Raw genomic sequence first — 16,197 nt, 5'->3', positions numbered from 1 at the left:
CACACGTAGAGGGATGTCTGCCACTTCACTTGAACTGGCGAGGCAGAATCCCAGAAGGCCATTTAAAGTAACTTGCGTAAGCCCTTGGCTGCCCCACTGTAGGAATACAGGGCCCCTTCTCTGAATCTTCGCCCCAGCTGTTAAAGATTTTGGAGGAGTTATCTGTGGTTCTGTGAAATATCAGTTCAACAAGCAAATTAGGAGAATAAAGAAAGTCTGTCAGTGTGCACAAATTACTGCAACTGAGGAAGATGGAGGCAGGATTTATCAGGCAGGCTTTGGAAGCATCAGCATGTTACAGCACAATCCTTCCTGTGTGTGTCAATTCAGATTTGAGTTCAATGGGGCTTGCTCCTGAGTAGGGATGGGAGACTCTGTAAAAGTTGCTTTCACTCCGTTTCTCATATTTTCTTATTTTAAACAACTTTTTATTGATATTTAATATGCAGGAAAATAAGATACATTTTAATATAAAAAAGACAAAACTTAATCACAACAAATAAATTTGGATTAAAGATGAATTTCTGTGTAGGTGCACAATAAACTTCTTCATTAAGTGATCTACTCAGGTAACCGCATCAAACATCTGCATCATCATCATTATTTTTTTAAAAAGGTTTTTCCTTTCATTTTTTCCCCTGCTATACAACATGGCAGTGTCATCCTCTGTAAATACAACAAGGAGTGGAGAAGGTGTCACCTGGCATGTTATAAAAGTTCTAGTTTCGTGGCATACTGTATCCCCAAAGCATCTGGGCATTTCCACCATATGTGCAAGTCCACCCTGAGGGCTTGCCTTCCTCTACCAACACTTTGGCAAGGAACCAGGACTCATGTAAGACACTCTGTGTGGCGTTCAGCACCATTTATGAATCAACTTTAACATGAGTTCCTTGTTTCTTGCAGAACAAAATGGTTGTTTCTTATTTTTTCAATCTTAAATTCCATTCTCCACATTTCCACATCAGTTTGCAAATTCTTTTTTGAAGAAAAATTCATCTTAGTGTGGGTTTCTCCTAATGCACACATTTCTGTTAGGCAGTTTTGCCTGAGATACACATTTTTGCAAAGCATATCACCCCGACAGTTCACCTTGGTATATTCATTTGCATATACACCCACAGTGCCCCCCAAAAGCAACATTCTGTCTGCAGCTTTTATTGATTACAGATGTAGGTAGGCTTTGGCTCAAGCATTGGGTATATATCCATTTTCAGCCTCCAGATGGAGGGTGGAGGGCTGGGTTAAGCAGGGTTGTGCAGTTGGCCTTTATCTCCCTCCAGGCTCCACCCCTCAGCTTGCCCCTGATAGGGCACATTTGAACTTCGGGATGGCGGTTGGCCAGGGAGGTGTTCCAACGGCTGGCTGACACGGCGAAGACATCTGGCCCTCTGGGGTTTCGTGAGGCTGCTGCACAACCGCAACCTTCTGACCGGGTGAGCGGCCATTTTGTACACATTACCTGGCTAGAGAACTGTATTGCAAAATCCAAAGAAGTGTGAATTTCTAAGTGTGGCTGTGTTTTGCTTCACATAGTGTTTTGGAAAGTGCACTTTAGACAGGTTTGCCGTTGAATGGGAACTGAAGTTCTCTCCCATCCCTACTCTTAAGTAAGTGTGTAAAGCAGGGATTGGGAACCTGTCCCGATGTTGCTGGCCTCCAATTCTCATCACTCCAAGACAGCCTGGCCAATGGTCAGGGATGATGGGAGTTAGAGTCCAACAACATTGGAAGGCTACAGTTTTCCCTAATCCCCAATTGCAGCTTAAATATCTCATCCGCCACTTGATTGGCAAATGTATTGTCACGATGAGCCTCCTCAAAGTCAAAGGTTTGAACCTTCCCAAGCATAAAGAGAGCTTGTTTGGCATCCCTCACTTTTCAGGGGTGCACAGTCAATGGAGCAGGGCGATCTCTGGATTACTGGCATGTGCTTGATGATCTCAAAGGGAGGAACCCAAGAAACTGCATGCCTATAAATCTAATGGCCCATTTTATTTCCTCTCATTGCTATTCAGGTTTATGCCAGTTTTAAATGGACTAAAACTATCCCACCTAAAAATAAAACAATTCATAGACATATGCTTTAGAGAACAGCACACAGGATGACTTTCCCTCTGCTTCCTTGATTTAAACCCTAAATGTATGATGGTACCTTGGACTACCTGGTCTGTAGCTGCAGGTGCCCCAACTGTGGGAGTTTCATTTAATTGATAAAGCCATTTCCCGTTCCCGTGGAGATGATGTTGCGGGTTGGGAGCAAGCCCTCCCCATGCCCCTGCACCATTGGATGGTCCTTGGCCATGTCTTCCTTAGGCCATCCAATCTGGACGGTCCGGGGGTGTGGCACAGGCTATTTAAACTGCCCACGGCCGAGGACTCACCCCTGTATCAGCAGGGCTCCCCCTATTGTTGATTAACCCTTCCAAGACTCCTGCAGACGGGCAGGAGTCAGATATACAGTAGTCGTGTGGTTTCCAATGCCTAAGCCAATACCACTCACATTCTGTAACCAATAAAGTTGTGGCCTTTTTTGCCCATTATCCTAAAATACTGTTTCATGTGTCTTTATTCCATTTCCTGGGAGGGTTTGGGACCTTGCCACACAATGGATTATTACTGTTTTATGGAGGTCTTGTCAATGGCTTATTCTTAGTTTTATTTGCAGTTGGATTGATAATTCTAAGATGGAAAATATTGTGCATGCAAACAAATTGGTGAATTAACCCTCCAGAGAGATTTGTTATCTTCTTTCACATCATTCCACTCTGCATTATAATGAAACCAGCCATTAGATCCCAGTTTAGCTGGAATAAAGATGAACATGACTCAGAATAAGAGGCTTGTCATTCAAAATCATAAAAGAGAACTATATACCATAAAAGAAAACTGAATAATTTTCACCTTTTAAAAAATAAAAAGACAGCAATGCTGAATGTTAGATTATTTGATTTTGTGACAAGCATCTTTCCCATCTCATGGCAGTAGGCCAATTCTGTGGTCAAGGAGCTGTGTGATCTGTTCTCTCCTGCCCCTTGCACATGACCTGGACATATGTTCTCCTAGCTATGTGACCGTTCCAACTTCCTGGGCAGAAAAGTGCCCCCAACAAAGAATGCTTAAAGGGGCTTCTCAGTCCCTCTTCCTCCTTCTGTGTCTTCCTGAGCTATTTATCTGCTCCACTTTTTGAAAGTAAGCTTAAATGACACAGCTGCTTTTTTATATAGATATATAAAAATCAAAGATCAACAATTGTGATTGCCAAATTAAACCTCTGTGCCAAGGGGTAATTGAAGTTCAAGGCACCTCTTGCTGAGATAGCAACTTCAGCTACATATCCTCTGAACAAAATGACCTCGTGTGTTATTCAAATGCATGATCCAGCAGAAACCAGCAGCAAAACACTCAAAACCTAAGAACTACATACACAAAACTAGGTGGGCTTGTAGAGCCTTGAACCTCCCTCATATTGACATGAGTAGCACTTTTCAACGGAGCTCTGAGTTTTAAGGAGAAAAGGTTTAATCTTTAGTAGAGATAGGTCAATTAAACCATTTTCTCTCAGATCCAGATCCAGATTTCTCTCAGATCTCTCAGATTCAAGCATAGGGCACCAAATCCCTTACTCAGTCTGAAACTGTAGCATTAAATCTAGGATCAAGTGGGAAAGGTCTGGTCTCAAAAATCTGTAAGGAGCTACTGGAAATTACAGCAGAACACAATGTAGGTTTAAAAGCTGTCTGGGAGATGTACGTTGGCTGTGAAACTGATTGTATAAAATATAGAAATCTGTGGAGAAAGAAACCAGAAAAGTCAATGTAAACAAGTGTAAAGTGATGCATCTCAAGGCAAACCTTTCCCCTTTATTTCACATATATGCTCATGGGATCTGAAGTGGTGGTGACCGGCCAATGAGGCCTTGAGGTCATAATGGAGAGCTCAAGAAACGTGTTGCCCCTGTGCATGGCAGCTATGAAAAAGGCAAACTCCAGCCTTTGGTGTTGATGCAAAACATTTTATGCTTGTTGTTGTTGTTTAGTCATTTAGTCGTGTCCGGCTCTTCATGGATCAGAGCACGCCAGGCACTCCTGTCTTCCACTGCCTCCCGCAGCTTGGTCAAACTCATGCTGGTAGCTTCGAGACCACTATCCAACCATCTCATCCTCTGTCATCCCCTTCTCCTTGTGCCCTCAATCTTTCCCAACATCAGGGACTTTTCCAGGGAGTCTTTTCTTCTCATGAGGCGGCCAAAGTATTGGAACCTCAGCTTCAGGACTTGTCCTTCCATTGAGCACTCAGGGCTGATTTCCTTAAGAATGGATAGGTTTGATCTTCTTGCAGTCCATGGGACTCTCAAGAGTCTCCTCCAGCACCATAATTCAAAAGCATCAATTATTCAGCGATTTTATGCTTAGTTATCCCAAAATGCCTTCAGTTTTTCTAACAGAAAACTGAACATACATTTTGGGATTCCTTCCCCCACTTAATCACACTTCCCTCAACTGTAAATTATTTAGTCATCTTCATAAAGCAACACATGAAAATTGTACAGGGCAAGCCAGTCCCAATCAGTTCAATGGGAATTACTCCCAGGTAAGTGTATATAGCAGCCACCCCCAACTTGGTGCCTTCCAGATATTTTGGACTAAAACTTCTTGTTTGGACTCCATTTCCAGTCATCTCCAGCCATCGCAACTGTGCTTTGAAGTAGTAGCACTAAACATCTGGAGGGCACCAGGTTGGGGAAGTGACCGTGCAATCTTATACATGCATGTACAGAAGTAATTCCCATTACATTCAGCGGGGTTAGCTGTTTTAAAGTAGATCTATCATCAGCTTTTCACAATTACATAATATGGAGCTAAAGTGAGTGCTCATATTTCTTCCTCTCCAGGGATCAAGCACAGTGTACTGGGGACATAGGCAAGAAGTCAGCAGAACTGTCAAGAGTAAGTTGTGCAAGTTACTGGCATGAGTGTATGTGGCATGCGTCTTTCTAACTGGGGGAGTGCTGTTGCCTGGCAAGGTCAGAGGAATATATCCTTGGCTTGGATGGGGAAAAGAGTCAGTGGAAAGGCTGGACCTGGTGCTGCCAGCACAGTCTCTAGAGCAGTGGGGTGAAGAAAACCTATAGAAGCTTAGATTGTGTATTAACTATGACCATTCATATCAAAGTTATGAAGAATGGATGGGCTTGTCCTGCACACTTCTGCCTTAGTATTGTATACATGCAATAGTTTAGGGGCAGGCAGAAGATAGATCTTGATCTACAAGTAGATCTCTGGGTGGCTTGAAGTAGAGAGGCAAGGATTCCTTATTCCCACTTGTTTGACAATAGTAAACAATGAAATTATTCTGAGCACCAAAAAAAATCAAGGTGTTGAAATGAATAAAGCTTTAGTGTGGGTAAGCAGGAGCAGATCTTGTGGACTAAATTTCATTTACCATGGCACCAGCCTCCACTACCGAGATACAGAGAATGCACACTCATTTGATGCAACACACCTACAGATAGCTGAGTTGCTGTGACTTGCTTCTTCTTCTGCTCTGACTTCTAAAATGCTTGTCTACTTATTGCTTGTTTTTAATGTACCGGTAGATTCTTAAATTCTATTTCATGTTTCTAGCCAGATAAGTGCTTTGAAGGCCCTTTGCTGGGGAAGTGATACACACACAGACACACACACACACACACACACACACACGGGAAATGAGAGAAATCAAAGGGGCATTGGTGCCAGCTCCTAGGGGCTGAGGCAGTTTCAGGCCCCTCAATTTTTTGAGGGGGCTGGACCCCCTCAGTGTTCAGAGGGCATTTGACTCTGCCCCCTGACTCCCCACGATTTGAGAAGATGCTTCCTCAATCAACTTGAGAAGATGGCAACTCTGCAAATGGGTGCTGTGGAAGGACTGCTAGGTAAATAGGAAAGGATTGAAAATATGTTCCAGTGCAGTGTTCCTCCACTGCACCATTGGGTCCCCAGATGTTGTCAGACTACAACTTCTACTCTACCTGATCATTGACCAAGCTTGCTGGATGGGAGCTGTAGTTGCCTGACCTTATTTTCCTGAATTCAACACCTAATTAAAGGGTTTCCTCTCATCCCACTCCCACCAAATATTTTTTCACCTCAGCAATGCTACTTTAATACAGTTCAGCTTGTGACTGTATTAAGGTATAAACCCAACATTCTCTGAGGGACGTTTCCACCAACTTTTCAATGACATCATCATCAGAAGCTAATGTGACAGCTCGTGATTCTCCCTCTCAAGCCAGCATACTGGGAATCTAAGCAGTGAGTCAGGAGCAAATTTGTCCAACACATTGGCAGTGTGCAGATGTGTGTTGTGTGTCTTCCCAACTGAGGGCAGGATATTGCAAGGAGAGGACTGAGGAACCTACCCCTGCCAGAAAATGGTGCCAGCTGAAAGGCCAATCTTGAGGCTACCAAAACCACAGTAATGGATTGTGGGATGGACTAAATGTGAGAGGCAGTTGACACCTAAGTTTCTTCCCATGCTATCTCTACTCTATAGCACTGGAAAACAATATATATTTAAAACAAGGTATCATCACCTGCTTTTCATATGGATTTGGAAACACTGGCTATTACGTAAGACAGGATCCAATTCCATTTAATAGGGACAGTGATGAAACAAGCAATACGAGCCAGAAGTCCTCATTGATGAAGTGATTATTTTTTAATAGGTTAAAAGGTTAATAGGTTAAAAGTAAAGGATATATAAAAGATGTGGGTTTCAATTTACAACACTGACAAATTATGCCTTGCTTAATCATAGCAATAACTTACCATCTAATTTCGAAGTTTCTAAAATTACTCTCTAGCTTTGCTCATATAAGGGCTACTACATTTTTCTGTGCTTCAATTTATTTGCCTTACAAGGGATATGTGAGATCCAATTAGAGCTAGCGGCAGATTCAGATGACTTCTGGCTTCTTTGTTTTCAAAGGGAAAGCTTCTGTTTGCTTCTCTGACAGTCTAGCTGTCTAACCTAATGCAAAGCATCCAGGCAATAAAACAAACCACAGACAGTCCTTAATCTCACCATGTTTGAAGATCTAACCCATAAACAAAGGTATGTATAAGGTTTTATTTTATTTTGTGTGTGAATAATTTATATTAATTTTTCTGTTTTACAATTTAGAATATTCATTTAAACAACCTTAAAATGTCAATGACTTTCCTTCTTCTCTTTCCGTGGTTCATTTTGCATATCACAAATCCCTGCATATTTTACATAAACTAAACCATTCAGTATTCCATTATTACATCCATCAAATCTTGTTTACACTGTTGAATTTATCTTAATACTGCCAATGTTTTCAAATGTACACAATTCCCCCCCCCCCATATATTCAATAACATTTTCCAGTCTTCTTTAAACGTATGTTCTTCTTGTTCTCTTTTTCTATCTGCAAGCTGCGCATATTCCATTAGTTTAAGTTGCTATTCTTCTTCAGATGAGACCTTGCTCGTTTTCCATTTTTGGGCTAACAGAAAATGGGCTGCAGTAGTGGCATACATAAATAACCTTTTTTGACACCTGAGAATTTCCGTCTGAATTTTGTGTAAGGTTTTATACCAACATTGCAATCTAATGCTTCATAGAGAAGGTGGCTTTTGAGGAAGATTGGTGACATCACATAGATCTTCTGGGAAGAGTTTGAGGCATACGGGGCTATTATAAACTCAGTGATAGGGCATATTTTTTGCACACGGAATTGAAATCCTCATAATTTCTAGTAGAAACAACCTCATACTGCAGTCCTGGTAAAGAATTCTACCTGAGACTTTGCTTTGGGAAACCATTGTCAGTCACTGTGGACAGTATATATACTCAATGGTCTGACTCGGTATAACATAAATTAGATTATAATGAGGCAGACTATTGGGCTATCTAGCTAAGCAGATGCCATTCTTAGCCTACCTGGAGATGCTGGAGCTTGAACTTGAAGCTTTCTTGTGGGAAACATGCTTGGCCATTGATTTATTGCTCTTCTCCTGAATAAAGTAGCTTCATATGTTCAAGAAAGAGCAAAGAAAATGGGTGGCATCATTTGAGAGCACAGGAGACTTTAGCTGAGGGTGATAATAGGAAAGGAATTTATGGGCATGAATGTAGACCCTGGGTAACAAACCTGTGGCCCTCTAGATCAGAGCTTTCCAAACTGTGTCGTGACATGTTAGTGTGTCAGCTGCAGTTTGTAGGTATATCAGGCAAATGCTCCCCGCACTCCTCCCAGGCCTGGAAAGGGGTTAGTTTGCTAGTAAAACTGAATTACTGTGCTGCAAAATGATGCATGTCTAAAAAGTGCGTCACCAACATGAAAAGTTTGGAAAGCTCTGCTCTAGGTATTCTGGGCTCCAGCTTTGATCAGCCCCATGCAGCATGGCTAATGGTGAGGGATGATGGGAGTCCAGTGACATCTGGAGGACCACAGGTTCCTCATCCCTTGTGTAGAGCTGGTCTTCAATTGGTTTGAATATCTATGGGAAGACTTGGGTGTGGATTCCAGTGGCCATTATGCAGTAACTGGCAATATGAGCAAAAGCCACATCGATGTCCTAGAACACCATCAATGAGAGCAGAATTCATACATAAATGTGGCAGAAGCTGTGCTTTTGAAGGCAGAGTCACTGTAACCTTGATTGATCGTGACAGAAAAGAAAAACGGCCTTCATCTACTAGCAAACAAAAGTTCAGGAATCCTTGGAACTATTTGCTTAACCTTGCGTTTGAGAGAGATCTGTTGAAAGTGAAGCATTGTACACATTTCGGCAGACTGAGGTCACTTGGTTTCATTCCCACCTCTTTCTCTGCAATCCTGTTTTCAGCCATGTCACAAAGTTTCCATGTTCCATTCGGCTTGTCCGTAATAACATATTTGGGACAAGCAGTTGTTATGCGTCAAGGTAATAAAAAGCAGGTAGGCAACTAATGGAAAAAGGTCAGGATGTGGGTGGATAATCAGCCCAAGATGACACAATAATCCCTACCCACCCTAATTTCATGCAGTAATGTAGGATTTCATACAGTAATCTATATAGTGTTTGGTCGCAATGCTACCTTGCACAACTCTGTTCTTGGTGCTCTCTGCACAATTAATTTAGGGACATGACCTGTTTAAACTGGTTTTGAAGAAGATAAACTGGGAACACTGCCTTAGCATAATCCATCATAATCCAAACCCAAGATCCACCAGGATAAAAGAGTTGGGATGTGGTGGACATTGGACTTTCCCAGCTACCCAGGCCTATGCTGGCATAATCCCTCACCCCAGATGACCTGGAGAGACACCAGCATAAGTCCCTCACTCTGGTTCAGCTGACAGAACTTAAGTTGATGTAATTTACACTAGTCTGAGTCCCTGGAAAGGAGCGTTCCAGGGGCACAGCATTAGTGGGAGAGGACAAGGACACACTTACACCTATTCTAAAGCTTGTTCACCTCAGTCATGTGACCTAGGGCCCAATCTTCAAAATTTGGGCCCACTCACTAATGGTTCAGACAACAGTTTTTTTTTAATATATATTTATTAAGATTTTTATACATAAATGCAAAAATAATGAACAATGAAACATATATCATAACATAATTTCTTAACTTCTTTGGACTCCCTCACGTCTCCCGCTCCCACTTGCATCGTTGTCAATTCTTGCCCGCAATTTATCATCTTGTTTACATTCTTGTGTCCCATTCATTTAGAAGATAATCTAATAATTCTCCCAAAGGTTTATGATTTTTCCTCAATCTCACTTATCATCCTAATTGGATCTAATTTAGTGGTGCTCAATTGTTTATGATCTAGCCTCCATCTTAACATTCAACCAAATTACAGTGCTTTTTTAAATAAATCTTAAATTTCTTCCAATCTTCTTCAACCTTCTCTTCTCCCAGGTCTCGGATTCTGCCAGTCATCTCGGCTAGTTCCATATAGTCTATCAGTTGCATCTGCCACTCTTCCAGTGTGGGTAGATCTTGAGTCTTCCAGTGCTTAGCGATGAGTATCCTTGCTGCCGTTGTTGCATACATAAAAAATGTTCGGTCCTTCTTTAACACCTTCTGGCCGACAATACCCAAAAGGAAGGCCTCTGGTTTCTTAGTAAAGGTATACTTAAATACCTTTTTCAGCTCATTATATATCATTTCCCAGAAGGCCTTCACTCTAGGGCAGGTCCACCAGAGGTGAAAGAATGTTCCATCATTTTCTTTACATTTCCAACATTTGTTATCAGACAAATGGTATATTTTGGCAAGTTTAACTGGGGTCATGTACCATCTATATATCATTTTCATTACATTTTCCTTCAAAGCATTACATGCAGTGAAGTTCAGCCCGTTGGTCCACAACCTTTCCCAGTCCTTGGTTCAGACAACAGTAACCCCCCTTCAAGAGGTTCCTGAATGAGATTTGGAACAGGAGTAATCACAGGGCTAGTTCACATGGAAAGGAATCTCAGGATAAAATAAAATGGGGAGGGGAAGTTCTTGGTGTGTCATCTTTAGCTCCTTGGTGGAATTGTGAGAGATAAATGCAGTAAATAAATCAAGTATTGCAGCTATCAAGAAATAGTTGGGTGCCAGATTAGTTGTCACCTGCCCATTAATTAACTGTGCAATCCATGGAAGTAAGCTTAGGGAGTGATAATATTGCCATAGAAGTATGCCACCTCAGATTTTAGCCCCATAGTCAAAACATAGGAAAATTTGGTATAGGTCATATTGTGCCTAGGCATAGTTTTCTCTCTCTTTAGGGTGGAAATGAATGCTGAAATCCTACTAAATATCACCACATGGTTTATGATGGTACCAGGATGATTTTCACTGAACAGTTTGAGAAAGGCTGTGAGATTGTCAGATGAAAGGTGCAGTATTATTATAGCGTGAGTGATCCTTTGGAGGCTGGGATTATTACAATGCTTCCCTTATTGACTACAAAGCCAGCATTGGGTTGCTAAACCCATAAAATTGCATGAACAGAAGTCCAAAGTGTGTGCTCATGGTTGACTCCCACACAATGGATCACACTTTATAGCAACCAACCATTCGTTGTATGTCTTGACATTTTTCTAATCATTATCATCATCTTGGCAAATGTTTCACATAATTATATTGTTGGAATCCTTACACAAACCTTGTAAGTATTATATCCCTCACTTCAGCACTGCAGATGGAGCAGTTCAGGTCACCAACAGGAATTGATGGCACAGGTGAGGTTTATACCTGAGACTTCCTGATTCATTCATCTCTTAACCACTATACTACATCAAATTTATCAAAGAACATTTGACATTTTTTCTTTGTTCTTTAGATATCTATGTTCTTATAAAAAATTGTGCTCTTATTTATTTCTTTTGTTCATATCCCAACTTTTCTCTACGGAACTCAGGGTAGGGAACATGGGGCTTCTTCCACTCCCATTTAATTTCACCTTGTGCGGTAGGGGTTGATAGAAATGGGCCTGAGATTATACCATGAACTTCATGGCTGAATAGCCCAAGTCTCCCCCTGATTTAAGACCAAGTATTTCATCACACAGTCTCTTAAGCTGAAATCATTCTGAACCACAAAAGCAAGAAGAACCAGACACTGGTTATCATATGTGTTCAAATATGGAGATGTTTTGAACCTACAACAGTATGATTGAACTCTGTTTTGGATAGAGAATCTTAGGGGAAAAGAATGGATAAAGTTAAAAAATAATGAATTATTGGATCTTGAAGGTTTTGATAACAGATTTGGATGGCACGCGTATCTTTGGTGTGAGAAAAAAAAAGGGTTCACAAAGGATTTGGAAATCACATCTTCAGGGGTTCATTAATAGAGGTGTGGGAAAGATATAAAAATATATTGGAACCAAAAGTCCCACACTGGCTGTCCCCATTGGAGGTAATGAGCGCTAAGAAAATTAATATGAGAAAAAAATGGGGTATACACGGTGAACTGGTGACTAATGAAGGAGGGAAATGGAGACTGAAGCCATATGAACAAGTTAAAGAGCATATATATGATTGGCTGCATTATCGTCAGGTAAATGAAATAATTAAAAAAGATTTGAAGGAAAAAGGTTATGTAGAAAAGGAATCAACTTTCCAAAAAGACATAATAAACAACGAATATAAAACTCTGTCAAAAATGTATAAGATATTGCTGGAGTGGCATACTAAGGATGAAGAGGTTAAATCGGTAATGATACAGTGGGCAAAGGATTTTGGGTATAATATTCAATTTGAGGAATGGGAAAAATTGTGGAAAGAGAATATAAAATTTACAGCATGTACGTTGCTGAAAGAGAATGTAATGAAAATGTTTTACAGATGGTATATGACTCCTGTAAAACTAGCAAAGATGTATAAGGTTGATAACAAATGTTGGAAATGCAAAGATAAAGAAGGGACGTTCTTTCATCAGTGGTGGGGATGTAAAAAAGTAAAAAGTTTCTGGGAAATGATATACAATGAGATGAAAAAAATGTTAAGATATACTTTTGTGAAAAAACCAGAAGCTTTTCTTTTAGAGATGGTAGGAAAGGACATAAGAAGAAAGGACTCCTACAGCAATCCCAGAAAGTCAGAGCCAATATGGTGCAGTGGAATATGTAGACCAGTGGCATCTGGGTTCAAATCCTGCTGCACTGTAAAGCTCCCTAGGTGTTTTGGGAGCCAATCACTATGGCTCGCTTTAACATATCTCACTCGTTGGGGCTTATTTCTTCCTTCCTACTATGCTTTTCCATTTAAAAACACACAAAGCAGCTTGCAAAAGTTAAAAACAACAACATACAACAATTAAAAAGCAACAGTACTAACAACACTAAAAGCAGGGTTTATGTTTTATTTTTAAAAAGGAGAGCATACCATCATGAGTTGGGGGGGATCAGTATGGATGATGCCCTGAGTCCCTTCCAGTTTTGGGGTTTCTGTATCTGTGGCCGTAGTACGTATAACAGCAAGCTTGCCAAACCATTGTCCAGGTAATGACTTTGGCTGACTAGGTGAGCACCACAATTAGCACAACCAAAGAAGTTGCTCTGTGCTGCAGAACAATTGGGTGGGCTGTAGTCCCTCCCTAAGGGTGTAGAAATCACAGTCTTCTTTGTGTTTTTTCTCCACTTCCAGACTTGAAAGTCCCTCAGTCACACACGTTTGCTCTTAAAAGGAATGATTATGTGAAGAATGTAGTATGTAGCAGGCAGCTGGAGGTGTGGAAGACCCACACAGGTGAAAATGGGGTCAAGCTGGTCACTTCCTTTCTCCCTAATTCACATGGTGTTTCTGGAAGGAGATAACTCCATGTATTGTGCACCATCTTGGGCCCTGGTAGAAGAGCATCCGCTTTTCCTTCCCATGCAAAGGTCTGTGGTTGCAACCCTGGCATCTCCTAGTAGCATGATGATGCCCCCTGCTTGAAATTCTGGAAAGCCACTGCTGGCCAGTATCTGCAATATGGTGCTAGGCAGACCGATGGCCTGACTCAGTTTAAGACAGCTTCCAGTGACAGGATTGAAATGTGATGTGCGTTTTGAGCCTGGAAACTTCATGGTCCCACAATAAACAAGCCGATTAGGATATACAAGAGGCACATTCCTTTCACGCCAATAGGCTAACAATAAAAGTGGAAGAAGGGGACCATAAAATGTTATTGTGAGCACCAAACACTTTTATTCCTCTCAACTTACAGCACAGCTGCCTATCTTCAGAATCACCACCAGGCTACATTTAGAGCAATAGCGCTGATTTCCCCCCTACTTCAGAGTTCCAGCTGTAGTCCTCCGAGGCTGTTGAGAGTGGTTCCCAGTTCTCTGAATGCCCAGGAAAGAGAAATTGATTGTTAAACCCCAATGTGAACTGTAGGTCTGCAAGTGGAATAAGGTAAACAGTTGAGTTTTCACCCCCTTTCAATATTTTAAATATATTTCTTTATTTTTTTGGTTACATCATAGAAAACTTCGTTTTTATGAAGGGGACACTTCAGTGGCACCTTGGTTGTTGAACTTAATCTGTTCTGGGGGTCCGTTCAACTCCCAAAACCAAGGTGCAGCTTCTGATTGGCTGCAGGAGCTTGCTGCACTCAAGCAGAAGCCACATCAGATGTTCAGCTTCCAAATAATGTTCGCAAACCGGAACACTCACTTCCAGGTTTGCTGCGCTCGGGAGCCTATTTGTTCAGGAGCCAAGCTGTTCAAGAACCAAGGTACCACTGTACTTCTTAGAGCTTCTGGAAAAGCATGATTTACCTCATGGTAGGGGAAAGAGGTTCTGTCACAGCCCACAATCCCATGTGCATAGTAGGTGTGGAGTAGTAGTTAGAGTGCTGGGCAAGGACTGGCAAGTCATGAGTTCAAATCCCCGCTTAGCTAGGAAGCTGAGTGGGTGACCTGGGGTCAGTCAACAGCTCTCAACCGCACCTGCACTGCACGGTTGTTGTGAGGATAAGATGGGAAAAGGAACCACATACAGAGCCAAATGCTTCTTAGATACAGTAAATAAAAATATTCAGTAAAGTCAAATAGCTGGATTTCATTTGCAAATTCACAGCATTCCAGGTCCAGAACATGAAACTTTATCACCATAGTCACTGGCTTACTCCAGTCCCTAGAGGCACAGAATGATGACACTGCATTCCGCCTTTTCAGTCTTGCAGAGAAATGTTCCTACCTGGTGAAGAAGCCAAAAGCATCATCCCGTTACTTTAGTTGCGTAGGTTGGAGGCATTGATTACGTTTCTGCCACTGGGTAGTCATGGATTTTGTATACTCTCCCCTTTTTCTTTTAAAAAGCACATTCTCTTTATAAATGAAGGCTCTTGTGCTGGCTCGCTCCCCCTCAGCAAACTGCAGCTTGAACCAGTTATTTGTTTTCTGGAAAATATTTGTGTTTTCCAAGAGGCCACTGAGTCACAGATAGCCATAAGGACTGGCAGAAATAACAAGCCAACGCTTCTCTTTCATGCTGCTAAGTGCCCAATAAATCCTATAAGCATGTACTGTGCTAAAACAGAGGAGCATAAATAGACTTTATTAAGGCTCAATGCTCATTTACATTTTAAAGCTGCTCTGGTAGCCAGAGCTCACATTTTATTTCCTGGAATCGTAAGTTATCCCCTGATAGGGAGGCTTCTTGGGCTACAAGTTCTTGGTATAAATGACTCAAGACTTCAAAAGTGGGCACCTAGACAACCAAGGACGTATGATTTTTGTTACGTCAGTCTGAATCTCAAACAACAAATGGCAGTCAAGACCATTCTAGCCATACATGTGAAGATGGTTGTGGGAGGCATTGTTATAGCCAAGTGGTTCATTATAAGCTTGTGACTGGAAGTGGGCACTTCTGAAATTGCAGAAGAACAGATCCTTCAAGAGTCTCTATTTTCCAGGAACAGTCCTGGATTTACAGAAGCCGTCCCAGTTTCTGATTTGATCCCAGAATGTCCTGTTTTTCCTTAGAGAATGTCCCTAATTTCACCAGAGAAATGTTGGAGCGTATGGTAGGATGTTCCTACTTTCATTGTAATTTTTTTGGAGGTTATGGAGTTATCTGACCCTCTGAGCCATGTTATTAATGTTGGAAGCCACCCAGAGTGGCTGCGGGAATCCCGTCAGGCGTGAGGTGAAAATAGTCGTCTCCTCCTCCTCCTCCTCCCTCCCTCCCTCCCTCCCCCTTCCCTATTTTCATTGGTGAAATGTTGGAGAAGAAGATCACGCAAATATTTTGAGCCAGCTTGCTGATCTACAAGGTCTTCAACAATTAGTGTCAGTTGCTTTCCCCGAGCTTAACCATGTCTCGTATCTACTACCCCCCACCCATCTGGTAAAGAGGCCACAGGGCCACACATGCATTGCAAAAGTGTCATTACAGTGTGCTTTCGCTGCTGGTATCCTTGACAGGCTTTGAATGGGCCATTGAGATAATTCCAAACTGCACCCCCATGAAGCAAATATATTTGCTCAGTTGTTGAGTGTGTGTGTGTATGCGTGTGTACGCAGGCACCTTTAAACACATATACCCAATCAAAATATTGTCGAATCCGTGGTGCTTCTTTACGTCAAAGGGGTTTGTTTGTTTGTTTTCAAAATCACAGAATGTACTTTTAGACTGCTTGAAATTTACACTCTCTTTAAAAGAAAAAAAAAACCATGTTCTTTTCTTAACACACAGGCGCGTACGGAAAGAG

At 41.6% G+C, this 16,197-nt stretch overlaps 2 long non-coding RNA genes across 2 annotated transcripts; one reads left to right on the top strand and one right to left on the bottom strand.

The window, feature by feature from the left end:
• The first annotated feature begins 1,310 nt into the window (after positions 1–1,310).
• On the top strand, positions 1,311–7,098 carry LOC310839833. The gene is made up of 3 exons (XR_014561679.1): positions 1,311–1,436; positions 4,895–4,949; positions 6,973–7,098. It is a non-coding gene; the product is annotated as an uncharacterized lncRNA (long non-coding RNA).
• A 6,183-nt stretch (positions 7,099–13,281) lies between these two features.
• On the bottom strand, positions 13,282–15,967 carry LOC310839831. Its single transcript, XR_014561678.1, has 3 exons — positions 15,726–15,967; positions 14,586–14,677; positions 13,282–14,495 (listed from the first exon to the last, which is right to left on the bottom strand). It is a non-coding gene; the product is annotated as an uncharacterized lncRNA (long non-coding RNA).
• Between the last annotated feature and the right edge of the window lie 230 nt (positions 15,968–16,197).

The sequence above is a fragment of the Podarcis gaigeae genome, assembly GCF_964106915.1.
Source record: "Podarcis gaigeae genome assembly, chromosome: 2".
Classification (NCBI taxonomy): Eukaryota; Metazoa; Chordata; class Lepidosauria; order Squamata; family Lacertidae; genus Podarcis; species Podarcis gaigeae.
Note: the sequence above shows the minus strand (reverse complement) of the source record. Positions and strands in the feature narration are given on the sequence as shown.